This window comes from Leuciscus leuciscus (genome assembly GCF_965113295.1).
Source record: "Leuciscus leuciscus genome assembly, chromosome: 15".
Lineage (NCBI taxonomy): Eukaryota > Metazoa > Chordata > Actinopteri > Cypriniformes > Leuciscidae > Leuciscus > Leuciscus leuciscus.
This window is the reverse complement of record NC_138739.1, coordinates 18653097-18671025: the sequence shown is the minus strand read 5'-3', so window position 1 is coordinate 18671025 and position 17929 is coordinate 18653097. Positions and strand designations below refer to the sequence as shown.

Here is a 17929-nt window from a genome sequence, read left to right as displayed (position 1 = left end):
GCTACCTACTGGCCAATATGCAAAGAAGAACACAACATATTCCCCCATCACTTAAAGCAAACTTTCTACCCAGATATTTAAGAACAAAAGGAAACACAATAACAAAGTTACAAAATTACCAAAGCATTCACTTGGTTATGTAACATAATTACTTATCTCAATCAGACTAAAGAACAAAATAAGTTTCACAATAATCACAAGAATGTAGTATTCATATTAAAATCAACAACAAGGTGACTTAATGAATTACTCATCCTTTATATTCACGCAATGCAAGCAACTAAGTAACACAGTCTTTCCAGCCAACGAGGAGGTTGTCTCACAAGGGTAGAAACCCTTTGAAGAGCTTCAGGAGCTTGAGGAGCTTGAAGCACCGGAGGAGGAGGAGGACGAAACTGAAATGACAAGTCCACAGCATCCATATCAGTAGTCTCCGAAACAGGTGCAACAGAACGAGCCAGGTGAGAAGCATGCCAGTTCTTCCCGTCTGATAACAGGTAAGTACACGCACCCAGTTTACGCACAATTTGACGTGGGTTGGTAAATCTTGGATGCGCTTTCGGAACGTGAGTTGGAATGCTCCCACTTTGAAATCAGGAGTGCGAGCCACACGTCTGGAGTCAGTGTATGCTTTCATTTTCTGTTGTTTCAAAGAAACTCGCTGAAGAAGCGCAGGAGCATCCTGACATGTGGTGAGAAGAGGAAGAACATTAAGACGCGTTCGCATCCTTCTGCCATGAAGCAACTCAAACGGGGATAGTCCTGTGGCAGAATGCGGTGTAGCACGATACACTTGAAAGCGACTTCAGGCCACTTACTGTGATAATCAATTAATGTCAGCGCATAACGACAGTCCCACACTGCGGTTTCAATTGGACCCACCACATCTACAGCTACCTTGTCCCACGGTACAGACGGAAAAGGCACTGGCTGCAGCGGCGCAGCAGAGGTGTTGGCAGTTTTGTCAGAGGACAGACACATTTGACAGGTCTGTATGTGCTCTTTAACCAGACAATCTATGCCTGGCCACCAGTTCACGAAGGCATTGTTTTGTGCGCACAATTCCCTGGTGGCCCTCATGAGCTAACTTCACCAACGTGTGCCTTAGCGCGACAGGCACAACCAGACGTGATCCTCTGAACACATAATCGTGCTGCACACTCAATTCGTCACGTAGTTTGAAGTATGGACGTAGAATATTATCCACAGAAGTTGAAGAGGAAGGCCAACCGCGAGCTATTTGTGTGCGTAATGCAATCAGTTCAGAGCACGTCGCGGAGGCAGAAGCAAACTCAGCAGGTGACAGAGCTGACATTGCAGGAGACATAAACGCCACAAACTCAGGTTCAGCGTCCATGCAGTCTTCATCCGAAGCAGGCAAAGGCAGACGAGAAAGACAGTCGGCAGTGCAATTTTGAGCCCCAGGCCGGTAAATCACATCATAGTTAAAGCACAGTAAACGTGCTGCCCAGTGCGCAATGCGCATTCCGGCGCGGTCAGTACCTTTGGATGAGAGGAGCACAGTTAATGCCTGGTGGTCCGTCCGCAGGAGGAATTTACGACCCCACAAGTAGGTTCGCCACTTTTCAACTGCCCAGACACACGCAAGTGCTTCCTTTTCAGTGGTAGAGTACTTGCGTTCAGCAGGCGACAATGTCCGGGATGCAAAAGCGACGACGTGCTCAGTCTTATTCTCGTGAACTTGAGCAAGAACAGCGCCCAGACCATAATCAGAGGCATCTGTAGATACCACCGTAGGCAAATCGGGGTCGAACAATGAAAGTGCAGGACTGTCAATGAGCAACTTTTTTACAGCATCAAAGCATTGCTGAGCTTCCTCCGACCAGACGAAATCTGAGCCCTGCCTGATGCACGCATGCAGAGGTTCAACTACCGTGGCAAAGTTAGGAATAAACTTATTGTACCACGATAGTAGACTGATGAAAGAGCGCAGTTGAGGTGCATCTTTTGGAGCAGGTGCATGAAGAATGGCAGAAAGGTTATCCTCATCAGGTTGAATTCCTTGCGCATTCACCAGATGGCCCAGGAAACGCAGACTGGTTTTGTTGACCTGACATTTCGATTGATTCAGTTTCAGTCCAGCATCCTGTAAGCGCTGAACAACGGCTTTGAGCGTGTGATCATGTTCAGTTTGCGTACGTCCCCAGAGAATGATATCATCAAGGTAATTGGCAACATTCGGAAGTCCCTGCAAAACTGTTACCAACATTCTCTTACAAAGTCCGTACGGTACGCGGCAAAATCTGAAAAGTCCTTCGTGAGCAATGAAGGCGGTCAGATCGCGGCTCTCCTCATGTAAGGGCAACTGAAAATAAGCACTCTCCAAATCGATAGTGGAAAATACAGTCGCTCCCCTTAACAAAGACAACAGTTCCTCAATGTGTGGTAGTGGGTAGCTATCCATAATTACAGCCTTGTTGGGTTCTCTCAGATCCACGCACATTCGAATGGCACCCGACTTTTTCTGTACTACTATCAGGGAGACCCACGGCGAAGCGTCTACTCTCTCTATAATGTCAGACTCGAGAAGGCGATGAATTTTCTCACTGACTGCAGCTCTAACAGACAACGGTAAGTTGCGGAGTTTCTGCCGCACAGGAGCAACAGCTGGAGAAGTCTTTACTCTGTGTACAAAGCCTTTTGCACATACCAAAGCAGCTGAAGGCGTCAACGCAGACAATCGCAGCACAGGTGTTGATGACTGCGCTGGCAAAATTGTATTGCCTTCAAAACGAAGATGTAAGCCATTAATAAGATCCATCCCAAGCAGAGCTGTGCCAGATTCCACCACAAAGAATGACGTGGAGCAGGTGATGTCATCCATAGAGACAGTGGCAGGTAAGTAGCCAAGTACAGGAATCGGAGCACGAGAATACGTCACCAGTTTCAATGAAGGAGGCAGCAGAGCATCTTTCTGGAAGTGTGTATCATACACAATTTTAGGCAATATAGAAACAGATGACCCAGAATCAACGGTAAGCTCGGTAGGCACAGACGTAGTTGCGGTCGCAATGAGAGCAGTGCACCGAATTTTATCAGTTAGTGAGTCATGCATATAAAGGATCTGAACTTCAGGCAAGTCAATTTCACGCACTGAGCAAGCTTGTCCTGAACAACACACCCGCGAATAATGTCCCATCTTTTGACAGTTATTACACTGTGCCGATGCAGCAGGACAACTACGATCATTCGCGAGGTGTTTCTTAGATCCACAACGATAGCATTCATGGGAGGATGAAGCAGGTGCAAAAGTTGACAAAGGCTTTGAAGAACGCATTGTAGACGGTGGCTTTAAAGGTGGTCTACGACGGAAATGTCCAGCTGCAGGTGGAGGCTTTGCATGTATCACTTGCACAGGAACTGAACGAGTATTTGATAATAATTTGGCTTGTTCACCAGCAGCTTCTGTTTGAGTGGCTATAGTAATGGCTTTTTCCAGAGTCAATTCAGATTCCAAAAGCAATCTCTCACGAATCCGATGACTGGACACATTCTCCACCAGCTGATCACGCAACATGTCGTCCAAAGTAGCTGCAAAGTCACAAGTAACCGCTAAGTCCCGTAGAGCAGCTATGTACTGAATTATTGTTTCTCCTGGTGCCTGAACACGTTTCCTGAAAGCATGGCGCTCAGCCACTATGTTCCGTCGAGGGGTAAAATGCGCTTTCAAGGCCGCAATCGCATCTTCCATCGTATCACCTTGATTCGGCAAGGAATAGAACAATCTTGGTCCTTCAGTCCCCAGACAATGTAGCAGTAGTGCTCGTTTGCGCCCGACCGGCCATGCATCTCCAGAAGCACCAACAACAAGCAAATAATTCTGGAACATCCGTAGCCACGTGTCGAAAGGAATAGTTGGTTCACCAGGACATGGCAAAAATGGCGTGGAAAAAGTAGAAACAGCTGCCATCTCCAAAAAGAAAAGTACCTCGTCGCCAATTTGTTATATCCTTAATTAAGAATGCCTTTCATTCCTTCTAAGGATATAACAATGAGTTAATTCAATGTGTTGAATAAGGGAGCCATACAAAATGTGCAGTGCTGGGAGGCTCTGGGAATATTGAGTTGCCCCTCCATAGTTTGCAAACTCCTGCATTATATGGCACTTTCAAGACTGCGAATATGTTAGATGGCCATTAAAATGGACTGACACACTCACTGAATGATTTCACATTCAGCAATTTGATGCCACAGTAAAATATCACTCATCAACACTTTAATACACTAACAAATAAAACTCTTGTAGCTCTATATTTATTTTTGTTATTTCATGTTTTGCAGCTCCACTATCCATTCCTGTCATCACCAGTGACATTTCAAAATGTTCTTCAAGCCCAACATGTGTGCTGGTGTGTTCAGTGATGGATGTGATCAGGGTTAATCTCTCCTGGTACAAAGGAATCAGTTTATTGTCCAGAATAAGTGTATCTGATATCAGGATCAGTCTCTCTCTTCCTCTGGAGGTGGAATATCAGGATAACAACACTTACAGATGTGTGGTGAACAATCCCATCAGCAACCAGACCAAACACGTCTGCATTACTGATCTCTGTCGATTGTGTTCAGGTACGTTAGCTGTGACGTTATCATTTATTTACTGAACCAGTCTCTGTCATATTCATATAATATTAATGTATAATTACTGAGTTGGAAAATTCTATTTCTGTGCTTAAGTTCTCTCTTCAGATGAAGTCCATTATTTTGGAGGGACTGAAGCTGTGATACGATTGGTCGTCACTGCTCTGGTGGGCATGGCTGCTGCGGCTGCTTTCATTGTGCTGGTTTATGACATCAGATTAAGAAGAGCTGAACTGGAGAGACATCAGACCCACAATGATGGATCTAAGATTCTAAAATGAGAGTGTTTTTGATTATTTCACTTTTTCTCTTTGAAAATGTAATGAATGAAAGAAAATGTAATGAAAGGAAAACATTTTCACTTTCACTACAATACGAATTGTCATGTGATGTATTTTTTATTCCTTTTATTGTGAGCATCTGATAAAATTTAATTATGATTTGAATTGTGAATTGAATAAAGTAATAGTCTAATGAGCCATTATAAAAATATTCCGCCCCACCAAATTTTCTGAATGCCCTCCAGCAACAAAACCATTTGTTAATATTGCAAATGTTAATACTTTTATGATGTGTGTATGTATAAATATGAATATTCATCATTTCCTTTTTTAATTAGATTTTTCAAATAGATCTTTTTGTGTTTTTCCAAAATAAATGTGTTTAATTAATTTTGAGTTTGCTTTCGTTATTCACTGTTAACACTATTGCACAAGACAACAACATAAGCTGTATATTATATATTTGGCACATATAAGAATGCAAACACCACCTTCTAGTTCTATTATACTTCCAGTATAATGGGGTGTCATGGGTCATGGTTTTAACATAATTCAGTCAACATAATGATAAAAAAAAAAAAACTTTATTATTAAGTTACTTACTGAATTATTATTTAATATTATTATTAAACTTACTGAAATGCAAATAAACGTATTAGTAATTAATAATTAATATAGTGCCCTGAACGATTGTCTTTGTTTGTTCTGGCCCAAACTCAAAGGATGTCCCCTTTTTTGACAAGCGTCTTAGTGGTTCTGACAATGTTGCAAACTGCAGGATGAATCAGCTGCTGTTGCCCACCAGACCGAGAAAGCAACACAAACTTATGAAACCGTCTTTTGGTTCTCTTGTTTCCCTTACAGTAAGCACCCTCTCTTTTGTTGGACCAATTCTGACTGCCAGCACTTCTCAGAGTTTACTGTCAATCCACGTTCTCTTAGCCTTTTTATGACCGCATGTAAATATTGATTTTCTGTTTCTTGGTCACAAGCATGAACAATGACATCATCTGAGATATTTTCTACACATATTTTCACACTTTCATATCTTAAGAGGTAGCAGTGCCCTCTAGTGACAGATTCTTGAAACAACCCCAGTAATCCTTATACATGACAAGTATGATTGTTTTGACCAAGTAAACAGTCCTGCCTCAGCCAACATTTCCATGTGGGCCCCATGTGGGTTTTTAATGGGCTGTAACTAGTCATCATAACGCATCATGCTGGTGTGGCCGCCCACCTGGTGTATGAAGGGCTCCAGGGGAACCCTGTTGCGGCTGCCCTGCCCCTGGCCCCATATATATTTGGCCAATATAAATTTGTCCATCGGCTCCACATGGGTGTATGTTGGCATGGGCGTACTCCCATGTATGTGACTTTATTCAGTTTTTAATTTTATTTAAATTGTTGTAGTCTTAAACCCCTGATGTCCAAAGCCTCTGATATTTTTGAAGATTCCCTTACGTTATAATGTCAAATAGTGTTGTAGTTTTTGAGACGAGTCTTGGCCTCGAGACCAGTCATGAGACAATTTTTTTTAAGGTCTTGGTCTTGTCTCGGTCTCAACGTCATTTATACTCAGTCTTGTCTCGGTCTCAGACTCTGGATTTGTTTCCAAGACCGATCAAGACCACAACTCTAGGAATATCACTAAATTGTTAACATCAATGCGATTCTATGTAAAACTTTCTGCTTCAAATGTTGCAAGAGTGTTTTTTTTTTTTAAATATGAATCTCAACAACATTTATGCAATTATAATTGTACCAATTCAGATGCAAATTCTGTGCCACCTCTGCAGTGCAAGAGGAATTGTGTTAGTGAAGTGATTTCATTCGATTGGTAACAGCTCTATATTTCTTAGTATTCTAATTGTATTTATTGATTAAATATAAGACATTTCTGAGGCAGTAAATGTGATCTTTTGGATGAATTTAAAGGCACTGTTTTTAAGTTTCGCCACTAGAGGTCGCTTTTTCAAAACAATAACAAAGGCTTAGCTTGAAAACTATATTTTATTTCATTCAATAGCCACAAATTCTGAATTACTACTCATACAGATCACTTTATCTGACGAATTAAAATTGTGGGTAACGTCCCAGCCAACATTTTCATGTGGGCCCAATGTGGGTTTTTAATGGGCAGTCACTTGGGCCCTGCATTGGCAACCCAAATGGGGCTCATAGAAATGTATCCATCTGGGCCCCATGTATGTTAACTCATAGGGGCACATGATGGGTCCATATGGGCTGCATTTAGATGTTTATTATATGGGCTCACCTGGGTCCCAAATGGGTGCTAATGGGGCAGAGGCGGGCTACATACAAAAACCTTATGGGCCCACATGTGATCACACTGGACCCACAAATGGCCCCTTATGTTTTTTTTGTTTTTTTTTTGGACCACAGTTGGTGAAAATTGGGCCCTGTTTATTAATTTATTTGCAGATAACCCCTTTGTTCTTTTAGCAGGACGATTAGTTTCATTGAGGACATTCTGCCTTTATGGGGATATTGGGGTGATTGTTTCCTGTATGAACGCTCTTAAGACAGCGCTGTTTTGCTTTGTGTTTTCACCTAAAACTTTGCTTTCTGTTTTCTTTTTGCTAAAGCCTGTGGTTGGAGTAGGCCTGTTTTGATCCGCACATCGCCGTGTGTGTACACGGGCCTGCTCTTCTGGCTACGTCTACATTAATCCGAATACATTTGAAAACGGCGTTTTCATTTAAAAACGCTCTCCGTCCACACTAGTGTTTTCAGCCGTTTTCGAAAAGTTTCTGGTCCACACTGAAACATCATAAAATGCTAAATTAACCTTACTGCGCATGCATAAAACCTCACAAAAGCGCACTAAGATGATACAGGCGGAAAAATAAATAATAAAGTTATCATGCAATTCTTCTGCCAGGATAATTTTATTTAGCTAAATATCTCACCATTCACTGATCGTCCAGGACGCACTCAGTCACCATATGTTTGGTCTAAAACGCATCTGCTCTCATGTATTGCCGCAAGGCCAAAACGGAGAAAAAAATATGTGTTTTTAAATGTATTAGTGTGGAAAGGCCTCAGTGCTTCTCAATTCTTATTTGTGCATCCTCGTTTCCTTTCCTCGCTTCCTTTCCTTGCGTCTCAGCTCCACCCCCTGTAGGATGCGAGGGAAGGACGCGAGGAAAGGAAATGAGAAGCACCCAATTTTATACATTGGAATACTTTTTTTTTTTTTTTTTTTTTTTTTTTTTTTTTTTTTTTTATTGAAGAAACATGTAAATATACAGATACATTCAGGAGAACATAGAAGAGGTAAAACAAAGACAAAGGATACAGAGTAATTATAATTTAAATACCTTATACCTTTACATAGGGAAACAATACTAACAAAGGATAGTAATAATAAATAAAAAAAAAAAAAAAAAAAACATAAATAATAATAATACAAATAAAATAAAACAAAACAATATATGACAGAAAGCTGGTTAATCCTGAATATCAGAGCCATTACAAAATAATTGTTCATATGTTTTCAGGAATCTAACACATTTATTATTGTTTGTTAAACTAAAAGATTTAAGCAGTGAGTCTACTTCAACCAAAAAATGAGAGAAAGTAGGAAGTGAGTTCATAAATTTCTGTTTATGGATGAAAAATTTACCAAATAAAATAAAAAAGTTAAAAATGTATTCTTTGGATGTGTGGGAGTCAGTATAATAACAAATAATATCTTTTAAATTAAAAGAGTGTGCCTGAATGGGGGTTTTATTTAAATGAGAAAATACGCTAGACCAAAATTTCTGAACCAATTTGCAAGAATAAAATAAGTGTATTAATGTTTCACCTTCGTCACCACAAAACAAACAAGTACTAGAAATATCAATATATTTGGACACCGTTGCATTAACAGGATATATCTTATGTAATATTTTAAAGTGGACTTCTTTGGTTTTGTTAGGAATAAAATATTTATGTGGTAATAACCACGCTCTTCTCCATTCAATATTGCCAATAAAGGCAGCCCAATGGGATCTGCCTCTAGGGCAAATTAGATCTCTTCTTTGAAAAATCTGGCGAATATGTTTATTATTGCATTTCTTATCATAAATGCTAATGCCATCCAATAACAAAGCCGACTCCTTAGTATCATTTTGGTTATATAATAAGTGGCTCTTAACCAGTTGCACTAGACCTGTAGGAATAGCTTTAATCACAGTATTGTATTCTTTAAAATGAATAGGGAAGTCATGGATAGTCATGAAGCGTTCATAAGACAAGATGTTACCAGAATTGTCAAATAAAGAGATGATATAAATTAAATCTCTATTAAACCAATTAGAAAAAAAGAGAGATTTGTTTTTAACAGTTATATTCATATTATTCCACAAAAGAGTTTTATGTGGTGAGAAATTGTGGATGTAACACAATTTCCATGCGAGAAGAGCTTGCTGATGAAATTTAGATAGTTTAACCGGGAGTTTATTGCACATATAATTACATTTTAAGATAAAAGGGAGGCCTCCAATTTTATTAAAGATGAAATTAGGAATGAAAAACCATATAGAATTTAAATTTATTAGACATCTTCTAATCCAATTGATTTTAAACACATTAATAACGTTGTGAAAATCGTAGCACTTCTAGTCCCCCATATCTTCTACAATTGGAAATCACTGATTTTTTAAGTTTATGAGACCTGTTTTTCCATATAAAATCAAGGAAAATTTTATTGACACCTTTAGCAGTGCAGTCATTCACATATAAAGAAAGTGATGGATACACAAAGCGAGAGAGACCTTCCGCTTTAGACAAGAGAACCCTACCATAAAGAGTTAGGTCTCTTTGTAGCCAATGATTTAAAATATTTTGGGTTTTCTTAATTCGACTAGAAAAATTAAGTTGTTGTCTGTCTACTAAATTTTTTGTTAAGTGAATTCCTAAATACTTTATTGTGTCTTTGACTGGAATACCCTCAATTAACGTGTCGTCGCATTCATGCAACGACATTATCTCACACTTCGACATATTTAACTTTAACCCAGAAGCACATGAAAAATTTCCAACTATCTGAATAGCACTGGTGAGTTGACTTTTATCATGTAAAAAAAGAGTGGTGTCATCAGCCAGCTGCGAGATTTTTATTTCCCTATCAAAAATGGAGATACCTTTCAAGTTCTGATTGTGCATAATACTCAGTGATAATAGCTCAGTAACCAAAATAAATAAAAAGGGGGAGATTGGGCAACCTTGTCTAACACCGCGCTTTATAACAAATCTTTGGGAGGTGTTCAGATTAACTATGACTGAACTGCTAATTTCTTTATAAAACATTTTAATTACATTAACAAAAGAGTCCCCAAAACCAAACAGTTTGAGAGATTGCAGAAGAAATTGGTGCTCAATGGTATCAAAGGCCTTATAAAAGTCTAAGAAAAGAACAATAGCTTTAGAGTGTACAAATTCAGAGTAATCCAATAAATCTAAAACAAGTCTTATATTATTGCTAATATGTCTACCTTTGACGAATCCTGACTGTGTCTCCGCAATAATTTGGTCAAGCTTAAATTTCAGCCTATTAGCATATACCAGGGCCAATATCTTGTAATCAATGGTTAAGAGTGTTATTGGTCGCCAATTATCAATTTGCAGAGGGTCTTTTCCAGGTTTTGGAATAAGAGAAATTATACCCTGTTTCATTGAAGTAGTCATTTCCTTCTGAGCAATGCATTCTTTATACATGCAAAGCAATGGGGATTTTATTAAGTCCCAGAAATGGATGTAAAATTCAACGGAAAAACCATCAACACCAGGGGATTTCCCTCTCTTCATAGAGAAAAGAGCGGATTTAACTTCCCCAAGTGTCAAAGTTGACTCACAAAGATCTTTAAAATCATTATCAATAGTTGGAATATGGTTTTTAATAGTTTCGACAAAAGTCTCACAATTATCTGAATTAAATTCAGAAGTATAAAGTTTGTCATAAAAGTTTGTGATAAACTTAGAAATTAAGTTTGAATCAGTGCACCTGACACCATTAATATTTAGAGCTGTTAATGAATTTCTCCTGCAATTCCTCTTCTCTAATGCAAAAAAGTAACTGGAGTTAGTTTCTCCTTCTTCTAGCCATTTGGCTTTTGACCTAATAAAGACCCCTCTAGCTAAATCCAAATAAGCTTGATTAATTTGTAAATTTAATTCTCTTAAAAGCAACTCTTCCTCCTGAGTTAATGTTTTTTGCAATAAAGTATTTATTTTATTTAGGAGTTCAAATATTTTTTTATTTTTAGAGGATTTTAGCTCTTTACTTCTTCTGATAGCAATCTGCCTAGCTTTATATTTAAAAAATTCCCATTTTTTTTTATAACCATCACTAGAATTTTCAGAAAAAATACCAGAAAACAAGTTCTTAATGCCATTATTAAAGGCTGCATCTTTAAGGAGAGAATTATTAAATTTCCAATAACCACGCAAACTTGAATTTTTTCCAGTGTTACTACACAATTTTAGACTTATTTGCTTATGGTCTGAAAGGGGAGCAAAAGAATGAGAAACATCTTTTACAAATTGAAGAGCTGATGAAGAGATCAGGAAGAGGTCGATTCTCGATTGAGAAGACATATTTCTATTTGACCAAGTAAATTCCTGCAAATCAGGGTGAAAGAAACGCCATGTATCTGTAAGAGAAAATTCCGAGCAAAATGATAAAATGTTAATATTTAATTGCTGGCTCTCGTTATTTCTGGGAGGATGTCGGTCCAAGGAATCATCCACACATTCATTAAAATCCCCACCTAAAATCACAAAAGCGTCTGGGTACTTGATAATTACTTCTTTCAATTCTGAAGTTATCTGAGAGAAAAGAGACCTATTGGCAGATCGGGAATTGAAACCATAAATATTACAAATAATAAAGATTGTGTTATCCTGCTTAATCGCTAAAATAATCCATCTGCCTTCATTAGAAGATTTAACTTCTAGTATGTGCCCTTTAAGTTTGTGCAACAAAATTGAAACTCCAGCCGAATGACTAGAGCCATGACTACAGTAAATTGCATTTCCCCATTGATTTTTCCAAAAGTTGACATCCATATCACTTGAATGCGTTTCCTGAAGAAGAATTATATCTGACTCACTGCTTTTACAAAATAAAAAAACAGCTTTCCTCTTTACTGCGTCACGTAAACCCCTCACGTTTAAGGATACAACAGAAAACGAATGAAACTTAAAATCCATTGTACAAAGAAAAAGTTTAATAAGCTAACTTACCTCTTATCTGAAAGAAACACACAAATCTATTTTGAAATAGGAACAATATATAACCAAAATGAATTCACGAACATTAGAGTGGCTATAATCACTTAACCTCTTTGCTTGTCGCAAAACTATTTTAGAGAACATTAGTCAAAAAACAAAAACAAAAAAACTGTCAGTAGAGATATTAAATTGAATGATCGAACTGAACATGGTCAACCTTTATCAACTTACACAGCAGAGTTTGCGGTTCAACCGGAGGAATAACGAAACCTGGCTTCCCAAAATGCGTTGCCCATGGGAATTAAAGGAACAACAGTCTTATTTCCCCTTCAACTAGGAGAAAAATTATATCCGCACCGCAGAACCGAACCGGTTTATTTTACATCAGAGAAGTTGAATCTTTTCCCGTCAATTAAGGCAAACGCACCGCGAAAGGAGGCTTTTTTCCCTTCATCCCTGGCTTTTTTTACAAGCGGCCAAAGTTTTTCTCTGGCGGCCCTATCTTCTGGTGAAAGGGCTTCCGTGAGTCGCAACTTATTGTCGAAAAGAAATTTGCAGCCTCTGGCAGCTTGCCAAACGGTGTCACGAATACGACGCAGAGCAAACAGTACAATGATTGATCTGTGGGAACCATCCTTTCTTCTCTGGCCAAGACGATGTGCAATGTCGATGGCATCCTCAAGGTTATCGCTGATACCGGGAACTACATTGCTAAGGACCTCGACTGCAACTTTCCGGACATCCTCGCCATCCTTCTCTCTCACGCCATGTAACTTTAATGTCCATCTCCAGCTGTAACGCTTACATTCTCCCACCTCTTCCTTCATGGTTTTATTCACCTTTTGAAGCTCATGAATCTCCGTCGCCACAACTTTCAGAGACTCCTTGTGCGTTGCTACCTCAGCAACAAGTTGAGTAACAGTTGACGACATTGTCTCAATCTGCTTAGCCGTAGATTCAGTCCTTGTGTCAATCGCAGAAATTTTCCGTAACATCTCTTCATATTTGCCAGAAAGCTCACGAATGGCCGCCAGAATTTCTGCTGAAGAGCTGTTACTTTCCATGCTTACCCGTTTTATTTTTTTTGTTGGAGGTTTTAAGGGAGTATCAGGCAGGGGAGTAGCAAGAAGATCACTCAAATCTGGGCGCGAATCGAACCAGTTGTGTTCGTCAGCGTTATTCGATGAAATCACGTTCACAGAGGAAACAGCGCTATCGTTCCCTTCAGCAATTTGAATAGGCTCCGTAGTTGACATGGGCGCGTGTGCTGTCACGTTCGAAGTTTGTCTATTTTTCTTTCTTCCCATAGATGAATTGGCGCAAGGAGGTTGACAAGAAGAAGGCAATCACTTACACGTTCATAAATAGTAACTGTCAAATTATAATGGCTATATAATCGTCCTATTTCAAACTTTCCTGACGAGACGTTCAATAACGTGTCCACCTAACACAACGCCATCTTGGCCGCATACATTGGAATACTTGATCACTCGAGCGTCACTTCACCGCGTCATCAGCAGCGCTCAAAGGATCTGCCCTTATGTTGTTGAAATTTGTTTATTTAAGAAATTCATAATAAATAAGATATCCTGTTGAAATATGTGAGATGTGTGGTTTATATAAACTGCAAAAGTAAAGTATAAATCAAAATTATTTTGACCGATGTGAAGGGGGAGGAGAATTTATTCGTGCGTCACGTTTTAGTCGATAAAACACTTGCATAGGATACACCCATCCGTGTATCCGGTGTATCCTCGCTCATGACTCCTCTGGAAGCCTCTTCACTCCTCGCTCGTGTGTGTGTGTGTGTGTGTGTGTGTGTGTGTGTGTGTGTGTGCTAATTTATTGTGTCCCTCTGTTTCAGCATTTGTTTCTTAAAATGAAACATTTAAAGTCGGCAAAATTAACACTGGTTTTAAGTGAAAAGTCTCACAAACTGACACCATCACACACACACCCACACACACACGCACGCATAGACGCGCATCGAGTAGGCCTACACCTCTACACTTTAACCACGTCTCTCCACCTTCTGTTAACTTGAGAGTTTTTATTTTTATTTTTTACAAACTTAAGGCTTGTTATTATTTTAAATAAATTGGAGAGCTGCACAAATGAAAATGGTTCAAATAGTACTTTTATATATTGTGTGTTTATGGCATCTGGTCGGTAAGTAGAAATATATTTCTATATTTCCTATAGTTATAACTAATACAAATTCATTTCAATATAATTAATTATTGTAATTCTATTTCTTATTTACTGTATCAGTTTCTCAAGCAATTTTACCACAAATATTTTAATTTACCAAAACAAATGTTGCTGTACTTTATTTGTTTCTGTAATCCAACGAGATCCCATTTTAATGTTTGATTAATAGTGTCAAATTAGTGGACTGCTGTAAAAAAAATAGGCAACAGAAAGATAACAACAGTTTAACTAGTTAAACCAGATAAAATGACTTATTTATGTGTGACCCATGAGCTTTATGTGTTGAGGAACTGTTCCTCTTGGTTCTAGGTGTCTTCAGTGATACAGATGCAGTGAAGTCAGTGATGGAGGGACATTCTGTCACTCTAAACTCTGGTGTTACTGAAGTACAGAAGGATGATGATATTGAGTGGAGATTTAACCGCATTCTCATAGCTAAAGCAAACATTCCTCAATATGGTAAAGAAGAGAGATTCAGAGACAGACTGAAGCTGGATAATCAGACCGGATCTCTGACCATCACAAACACCAGAACCACAGACTCTGGACTTTATAAACTAACCATCGCTGTTGGGGATAATGAGATAATCAAGAGATTCAATGTTACTGTTGATGGTGAGTAATTACATTGCAATTTGCCCTATCTTTTTTGTATTCATATTGTAAACACTATATTCATAACACATTCAGGATGATTCATATATTTGAAATCACACTTATAGATACATTTCGGATGCACTGGGTTTTTAAAAAACATTTCTAATCCTCAAACAAAATCACCCAACATTAACACTCCATCCATAAAAGGTGACTTTGTCCACCTCATATTACCTCCCATGCAAGGGTGAAAAGGATCACAGGATTTTATAGAACCAAAATAAATAGTTAAATATTGTTTAAGACATGAGTTTCAGTATGTCTAATCTAAGTAGTATTGCAGCACTATACAGCATTTGACAGTGAGCAAAAGAACTGTGACTAGATGAACCCTGCAAGAGTATGGGAATATGTATGAGATTGGGGTCATTCTAAATGTTTTATCAATTTCTAATTGCATTTAAAACACTGTTTTCTGAAAAGCATATTGCAACAGAACAGAATATATTTTAATTAAATGCATTAAGCCTAATAGATACGAAGGGAAGCTATTCTAATGCATTCAGTCATCTTTAATGAACCTTAATAATTGGGACAATAACATATTTTATAAGTCTGTTCTTTTTAAGTCTGATAATTCTTAAGTAGAGAAGCTAGATGGTACTCAAGTACCTTGGTGGTTGAGACCCACATTCTCAGATATTGTATATTTTATTTGGTAGCTGGACAATTTTTAAAAGTTATTGAATTATGTTTTTAATCTGTATTCATTATTAGGAGTGAAAACCAGAACTGTCAGTATCAGCACTAATGTGACTAACTGACATCACAGTAAACTACAAACTTTTATTCAACACTTGATTATTCACATTTTCCAGCTAATCCTTCCACTTCCGCTCCAACCATCACTCCACAACATCCTTCATTATCGGAAAGTGAGAATGTTGAAGGTAATGACACTGATATTCAGATCAGCAGCACAATTGTGAATTTAATACTGATTTTACATTTTACATTTAGTCATTTAGCAGACGCCTTTATCCAAAGCGACTTACAAATTAGGACTAAATTCAGCGAGTCATCATAAAGAGGCAAAAGCAACAACAACGCAGGAAGTGCTCAAAATACGAAGTTCAGGTATTATTCAGAGTAGCATAAGCCTGATAAGTGATGTTTCAAAGGGAAAGGATTTTTTTTTATATAGCCTAAGGTTAAGTGCTCACGGAAGAGATGGGTTTTCAGCTGTTTTTTGAATGTTGTCAGGGATTCTGCATTCCGGATGAGGGTGGGGAGAGCGTTCCACCAGCATGGAACTGTGAATGAGAATGTTCTGGAAAGTGATTTTGTGGCTTTCTGTGATGGAACCACGAGACGTCGCTCATTGACCGATCGTAGGTGTCTGGTAGGGATGTAGACTCGTAGGAGTGAGTGAAAGTAGGAGGGAGCTGAGCCTGTGATAGTTCTGTAAGCAAGCGTCAGTGCCTTGAACTTGATGCGAGCAGCTAGAGGTAGCCAGTGCAGAGAGATGAACAGAGGAGTGACGTGGGCCCTCTTGGGCTCGTTGAAGACAAGACGAGCTGCAGCATTCTGGATCATCTGTAGGGGTTTGGTTGCACATGCTGGAAGTCCAGCCAGAAGAGCATTTCAGTAGTCAAGCCTAGAGATGACCAGGGCCTGGACGAGAAGTTGTGTTGCATGCTCAGTTAGGAAAGGCCTGATCTTCCTGATGTTGTGCAGTGCAAACCTGCATGATCGAGCTGTCTTTGAAATGTGATCTGTGAAGGTCAGCTGGTCATCAAACGTTACTCCAAGATTTCTGACCGATCTTGATGGGGTGATTAATGATGACTCTAGCTGGATGGTGAAGTCGTGCTGTAGAGATGGATTGGCAGGGATCACAGGATTTTATACAACTGTTCAATAAACAAAAATTTTATATTGAGTCATGTGTTGTTAAATATTCCATTAATTTTGTCTTTTTTTTTCTCTCTCTGCTAAAAAAAAACTTCATAACAAAGCCAAAACAAGTAAGTTCTTTACACTTTCTGAATAAATACAATTACTCCATAAATACTGTATGTTAATTAGACTTTTGCTGGTCGGGCTATAGTCCCAGATGGTCAGTGATCATACTGTGTGCGTCTGAGACTGAGACTAAGACAGACTGACAGATTGTTTCTCTTTATCTTTCCAGAATCTGAGCAGCAAACTCCCTCTCCTCCTCCAGTCTCAGTGTCTCTGATAGTGCCGATCTCTTCTGCTGTTGCTGGATCTCTGATGATTGTTGCAGCTGTTGGGATCTTCTGGATCTGCAAGAAACACAGAAAAACAGACAATGAAGGTAAGTGTTACCTACTGCTGATATATCTGTAATAATACAGTTTTGCTGTTTTAACATGTCTGTCATTGTTGTTGAAACAGTCCAGACTCATGATGAGGAGGTAACTTACGCTGATCCAAAGTTCTACAAAAGAAAAGCACAAACAGCGGTAAGACAATTCTTGTTAGAGTTTACACTGTCCAAACTGAGACTTCTGACGGCCCTCCCCTCACCCCCCACAGCTTGTCAAAGGCCCTTCCTCCCAGCAAGCAATTCGGCGTTTAAAAGACTAGCCATACAAACACAGCCCAGACGTCTAGGCTAAAACAAGGCAAAATTTGGGCTGTCAGTGAAAAGTTAATAGATGTCTAAACCATAGCCTAAGAATAGACGCAGAGGCTACGCATAGAACATGTCAAAGAAATGAAACCAAACACCTTGTAATCACTGTTGACTTTGTTTACATGATGGAATATCATACATCTCGCAAAAACAACTTGTAACCAAATTCAAGGTTATTTTGTCTAGAAATGGGTTACTCATTGCCAGACTATATTGGGTTTATAGTTAAACTATAGACTGTGAAATGACGGCTATTGCTTGCTGGGCTCTGGCCTAGCCCTGGGCACATGCCCGGAGACCTTTGTGTTAATCTGGCCCTGTTTGTGACTTGAAATGC

The 17929-nt window shown here is 38.9% G+C and overlaps 1 long non-coding RNA gene across 1 annotated transcript; it reads right to left on the bottom strand.

Moving 5' to 3' along the window:
- Window positions 1-15086: 15086 nt before the first annotated feature.
- LOC309475702 lies at window positions 15087-16956 on the bottom strand. The gene is made up of 2 exons (XR_014197791.1): window positions 16830-16956; window positions 15087-15927 (listed from the first exon to the last, which is right to left on the bottom strand). It is a non-coding gene; the product is annotated as an uncharacterized lncRNA (long non-coding RNA).
- Window positions 16957-17929: the final 973 nt, after the last annotated feature.